This window comes from Dipodomys merriami, unplaced genomic scaffold, assembly GCF_024711535.1.
Source record: "Dipodomys merriami isolate MVZ:Mamm:240054 unplaced genomic scaffold, mDipMer1.0.p SCAF_29, whole genome shotgun sequence".
Taxonomy (NCBI): Eukaryota; Metazoa; Chordata; class Mammalia; order Rodentia; family Heteromyidae; genus Dipodomys; species Dipodomys merriami.
In genome coordinates this window covers 13,452,925-13,458,924 of record NW_027204381.1, presented here as the reverse complement: position 1 = coordinate 13,458,924, position 6,000 = coordinate 13,452,925, and the positions used below count along the sequence as shown (strand labels likewise).

Sequence of the window (6,000 nt, the reverse complement as noted above, 5' to 3'; positions counted from 1 at the left end):
TCTTTGAAATTAGGATGAATGGGTGAATGGATGGATGGATGGATAGATGGACAGATGGATGGATAGATGGATGGATGGATGGATGGATGGATGGATGGATTCAGCATTGGGGAGGACTGCTGGATCCTTTGTTATACCTTCCAAATCCCCAGAGGAAGGGGCATGGAGCCATTTCTGCGGAAGCTCTACTAACACTAGAGGTCTGGAGTGTTTGCCCATCACTAGGCTGTGAAGGAGAGTTTAGGCAGGAAATTAAAGAACTACATCCATCATATTTATTGAACAGCTTCTCTCTGTAAGACACCAGTGCAGGAGATCCGTCTTGCACACAAATCCTCAAACTCTGAAGAAAAGATGTTCTTTCACTTCATAGAGCTCTCTGTCCTTGCTCATCATGCTGTAGCCCCACACCTGGGCCCCCTTTTCAACTGCTCCAAGCCTATTCTGCACTCAGCTTTGTCTGTTGCTGCTCCCATGGCCAGTGCCCCCCACCCTCTTTTCCTAGAATAGCACTTTTCCTCCTGGCTTTTCTCCTGTTCTTAGCACAAATGTACCTTCCTAAAGAGGACTTCCTGGTCCCCACTCCCAGGACCCTTATGACTTTTCTCTTATTTTATTCATTTAGGCAGTCCTGGGGATTTGAAACCAGGGCTTCTCACTTGCTAAGCATTTGAGCCATTCTACGCCCTTTTATATTGCTTATTTTTTGAGATCGGGTCTGGCTTTATGCTGAAGCAGGCCTGGACCATGCTGCCTCCCACGTAGCTGTGGTGACAGGCATGAGCCACTGTACCAGTCATGTTATTTTACTATGTGTGTCCTGGTTGCTCACTTTGGGAAGCAATCAGCATAGAAGTTCCAAAAACAGGGGATAAAGAATCAAGTCCCAGGAGCCAATCAAAGTCCAATTATGTCACTTACTGAGCATGTGACCTTGATTAAATTACCTACATGCTATGCCCCAGATTGCTGACCTACAAAATGGAAGCTTTAATAGAATCTTATCACAAATGGCACCTCACAAACAACACCTTATGTCATAAAATTAGTTAATGCTCACCAAAACTTAGAACATTACTTGGGATGTGCAGAGGACTTAAGCAACGTTAACTTTTTTAGTGGTTATCATTCATCACTATACAGCATATGACAAAGAGCTCAATAAATATTAGGAAACAGACTCAGAGCCCACACATGAGTTCAGATTAAGTGCAATGACTTCAGAGAAGGGCAGGGCACTGCCTGAGGGGCTTGAGTCTTGGCAGGGGCTGCAGGATAATATGGACTTCAAGTCTAGTTTGGAAGGGGCTCCAGGGAGACTCTGGAAGATGAGGGTCTTCAGAGTAGTTGGAGCAGTGAAAGGACAGTCTGGTTTTTTCCTCCCTTCTTCAAGAAGACAGAGAATGGCCCTAAGCTACCTCAGAAAGATTGCTCCCTAAAAGTACCAAGTACTTCTCATACCTCCTTGATCTTAGAAACAGCAAGGCATATTATGTTACAAAGCCATCATGAAGCTACCTAATTGTACCCTGACCATAGTATGCAAAGACTTGAGAAGAGACAGGTAGGAATGGAGGGGAAAGAGGTGAGGCTTGAGCATCCTTAGAACAAATGACTGCTTTCCATTTGCTAGGGGAAACCAGGACATGTCATATCTGAAGCTCGGATTACAGATCTTTTAATAAAAGGCAAGACTTAAAGTCTCCCTTCTATCTCTGAGCCATGAGTTCTACCAGCCCAAACAATAAATACCCAATCAGCAGGGAATCATGGCAGGAGCTTTCCTGTGAAACCTCTCAGATTCAGCAAGGCATGACTGGGTCCCTCCTCAGCTTCAACCTCCTTCATTCCATAATGTGCTTGTAGTGCATATGCACACTCATCAGCCAAATTACTGCTGTAAGTTACGGGGGGGGGGGGCACAAGTGGGTATTTCATGGCTCCACCAATCAGACAACTAAGAAGGCAGGATAGGGGCCTGAGACCAGCACATGGCTCCTGCTGGCTCAGCTGGAGTAAGTTAGCTGAGACAGAAAAGACTAGCCTAAAAAGGAACCATCAGTGACAATTCTAGTACCGACCAAATTTCCAGATGAAAGAGTGACCAAGGCAGACAGAACCCACTAGAGGAACAATTAACTGATAAGGGTAAACTAATTGTCATTCAAATCAAATTAGGGCACAGGTGATTTGGAGAAAACCTACAGACCATCCCAGATGTTCTGTGGGTTTTACATTGCAGATGATGCTTTTATGGGACCCTTCTGGGATTCAGATTATGGGAACTGGGCCAGGTCCAGAGCAGGGGCAGGGCTCCTGTCCAGCTTAACTACACAATAAACACATAATGGCTTGTCCCTGAGGACAGACCCAGGCTTTGCATACTAAACATCCTGGTGTTGGACTTTGGAGCCCTCTGAGAAGAGGGGCTCACTTGTGGCTGAAGAGGAGGAAGGAGGGAAAGGTTAGTCATTCAAAAAGACAAAGAGGGGGAAAAAAAAGACAAAGAGGCTGCTCCGAAAGTTTGGACAAAGGACTAAGTGGAAGAGCTACACTAAACCAGGTGTGGGATGAAACAAGGTGCACAGATCTGCACAGACCAACTAGCGGCAATGCAGAGAATGAGTAAGAAGATGGCAGCAAGGGCTCAGACCACCTGAAGGAATTGATGGGCACAGGTAGAACTTGTGCACACATTTATATGTGCACTTAAGGTGTGTGAGAAACCATTGGCATGCAGTGCTTTTGATGCATTCACTGTGCATTGATCTCTCTATTCATGTTTTGTGTCTATACAGATTATTGTGTATTTGTGGGCGTTCACATACTTGGAGAGTTGCCAAGACTTCCCACCAAGACAAATGGCTGCCTGTTATCCCTTTACTGAGCCTTCTTATGCTAATTTTAATTTCACATTGCTGTTTCAAGTTGGCTTTAAAAAATTAATATTAAAAAGTGCCCTAAACAGAGCCTGGGGCAAAATTGTAAGACAGGTCCCTAGAAAGAAGCTTTATTATCATTGTGGTTCTTACAACAATGGTGAGATAAGCTTTGTTACCCTTCTGTTCCATTTGGTTGAGCTCCCATAAGCTGCCTGGGTGCACCCCTCAGAACACCTGCACAGAACATGACTGGCCACAGACTCTTGAAATCAGATTGCCTGACCTCTTCATGCAACCTCATTTTATTACCGAGGAGATAGGACAATCCTCGGCCAGGTCATTTGGTCAGTGCCTTCAGAACTGACATAGACCTAGGCCTCTTTGTTTTCAATGTCCTATTGAGCTAACATCTGAGGGTCTGGGCCCCATCCTTGAGGATAACATGAGAAGTAGGTGGACCCCACACACTGAGACGCTCTGTGGGTGCTGATTTCCCTGTCGGTAAAATGATGGTCTGGAACCCAATAGTTTCCAAGATTATTTCTGCCCTCCCATTTGACTGGTCTAGGATGAGAGTCAGTGTGCTCTGTGCCCTCCAGTGCTCCTCTTTCCTGCTCTTCACCTGCCCCACCCCCACTTGATGTGGTATCAGGGGAGAAGTAGAGGGTAAAGGAAAAGAAATACCAGAAGGAAAGCACAGTCTCAGCAAAGGTTTTCTTAGCACTGTCTAAAGGAGAAAGGGTCACTCCAACAAGCACAAGCAGGGCTTGCAGTAACTTCTGCTTCATGAAGATGAGAAAATTATCCTGTGCTGCTGTAGCAGGTACTCAAATTAAATTTGGAGGAACTTTCCTACTTAATAAGGAGGCTGTTATGCACAGGACTGAAAGACTGAAGAACAGCTCTCCTTTGAGATTATATTTTTAAATCCCTAGTGAGATGATGCAATTGATGGCCCCTTTCTCATTTCAAGGTCTTGACCAAAGTGAGTGATTGTGGAGCCCCTGTCCCATTCACTCCTACAAACCCCACCTAGTGGGAGACCCTGGTTTGGTCCCAACAGGCAGGAAGGAGACTTACAGCCTCAGCCTCAGCCCTTAGTATGGGATGTAACTCTAAATCAGCCCTGCCTAGCTATAATGGGTCACAGGTTTAGGAAAGGAGTTGGCAGGAAAGCAGTGTCATCATCCTGGGGCTAAGAAGAGGACAATAGCTGGATGACCCTGACTACTTGCAGGGGTGCAAACCTGTCTAAGTTCAAGGATAGCTTGTAAGGCTTTGACAAGTGGATGAGAATCACTGGGAAACTCTCCCTAGATGGACACATGACAGTGTGCCTCTCTCCACACACATACATATCCAGGCACACTTCCACACACATCCTCCAGCATCCCCCCCTTCCAACCCCCGCAGCTCCCGGGGACAGGAGCGCCTGCTGGGAAATTCCTGGATGGCCTGCTCCCTCCCCACCCCCCCCCACCATCCCTTGGCCAGCTCTCTGCTTTTCTGCACTCATCAGTGCCTTCCTGCCTCTTCTTTAGAATGCTCAGTGCACTGTAGGAAGGGGGCGGAAGGGGAGGGGTGCATACTGACAGCAGCTTGACGTGCTCTCCTGCAAGCGATCAGTGGCCACAGGTGGGACTGCCCCACTGGAGACCTGAGGACCCACCTCTACCCCCATCTACTCAGCTCTCTTCCACTTCAGGGCGCCTGAAGCCAAGAAGGGGGCCGCACCCTCCCCGCGCTCCAGCCCTGCCACTTGGTCCCTGAGAACCGCCCCCCAGCAGCCCAGCCCGGAAACAATCACCCTTTGAGAGAGGCTGCCAAGCTAGGCGCCTGGAGCAGCCAGGATGGAGGCGGGGTGGGATGGGGGTGCAGGCCGGGGCCAGGCGCGCTCTAACTCTGGAGAGCGGAGGCCCCGGGTGTATTCGGCCCCTCCTGCAGTCCTGGCTCCAGCGCCCAAAGCTGGAGCGGCCTCCGCTAGGGAGGGGGTGTGTTTCGCCAGTAGGGGATGGGGATAGGTGAAACCAATCTCGGGGAGGGGGTCTCCCCGCCGGCCTCCCTCCTCGCGCCCCCGCCTCAGCTGGCGAGGTTGGTACCGACCATTAGTGGCTCGGGTCCCGCCGGCTGCTCGCGCTCGCTGGGGGCTGGAAGGGGGGGTGGGGGCGGGGAGCAGGGTGGGGGCGGGGCGGGAGGCGCTGTCAGAGCCGCGGCTGCACCGGCGCATCCACCGCCGCCGCCGCCGCCGCCAGCGCCGAGGGGACCGCGCGCCGGCCCGGTCGGCTGGGCTCGGGCCGCGCGTCCCCGCCGCCCCGCACGCCCCACGGCCCACGGGCCCGCTCTCCGCGCCCCGCCCGCCCGCCCCGCGCCTCCGATCTCGGGCTCCCCGCGCCCCCACTCGCGCGCTCCCAGGCTCCGGCCGCAGCCTCGCTGAGCCCAGGAGTCCGGGCCAGGGCGGCAGGGCCGGGCTGGGACTGCGGACCGGTGGACGCGCGAGCCCCGCGGCTATGAAGTGGCCCCTGAGGGCCAGGAGCCCGAGATCCCCTGAGGAGAGGGGCGCGCGCGGCCCAGGGCAGCAGCCTGGGGGCGCCGGGGCCGGGGCATAGGGGCCGCCGCCCGCGATGGACCGCGCTAGGGACGACCCGGACTCGCCACCGCAGGTCAGTGCCCCCCGCGCCCCGCGCCCGCACGGCGGCCCCGCCACGCGCACAGAGCCCCTTTATGCGACCCCCATCAGTCCCCACGCCATGTCCTCGCGGGCGCGGGGTGTGTGTGTGTGTGTGTGTGTGTGTGTGTGTGTGTGTGTGTGTGTGTGTGTGTGTGTGTGTGTGTGTGTGTGTACGCGCGCGCGCGCACAGTGAGGACAGCTGAAAAGGGGAGCGGGGCTGGGAGGCCCTGCTGCCACCCAGGGACTGCGAAACAAAACCTGGGCACTGGCTGTCCTCCTTGGACCGAGATGTAGGGAGAGCTGCTTCTAACAACGGGTCCGGCTCTTAGCCGGTGCACCCCGTGTCACCTCAGCAGGTGGTTCCTGATGGCCCACAGGAAGAGTCAAGAGACAGCACCCCTGCCGTACCCATGTTCCCAGCAACAATCGCCCCTAACTCCTTTGCTGCTT

General features: G+C 52.8%; 1 protein-coding gene across 6 annotated transcripts in view; it reads left to right on the top strand.

Moving 5' to 3' along the window:
- Positions 1–5,271: 5,271 nt before the first annotated feature.
- B3gat1 (beta-1,3-glucuronyltransferase 1) overlaps positions 5,272–6,000 on the top strand; it is a 31,968-nt gene continuing 31,239 nt past the window's right edge. For 5 of the 6 annotated variants that reach the window (XM_070038384.1, XM_070038386.1, XM_070038383.1 and 2 more), the window contains exon 1: positions 5,274–5,542. The gene's annotated coding sequence lies outside the window, so the exon portion shown is untranslated. Of the gene's footprint in view, positions 5,543–6,000 lie in introns of all 6 variants that reach the window. The other variant, XM_070038388.1, reaches the window with a different exon arrangement.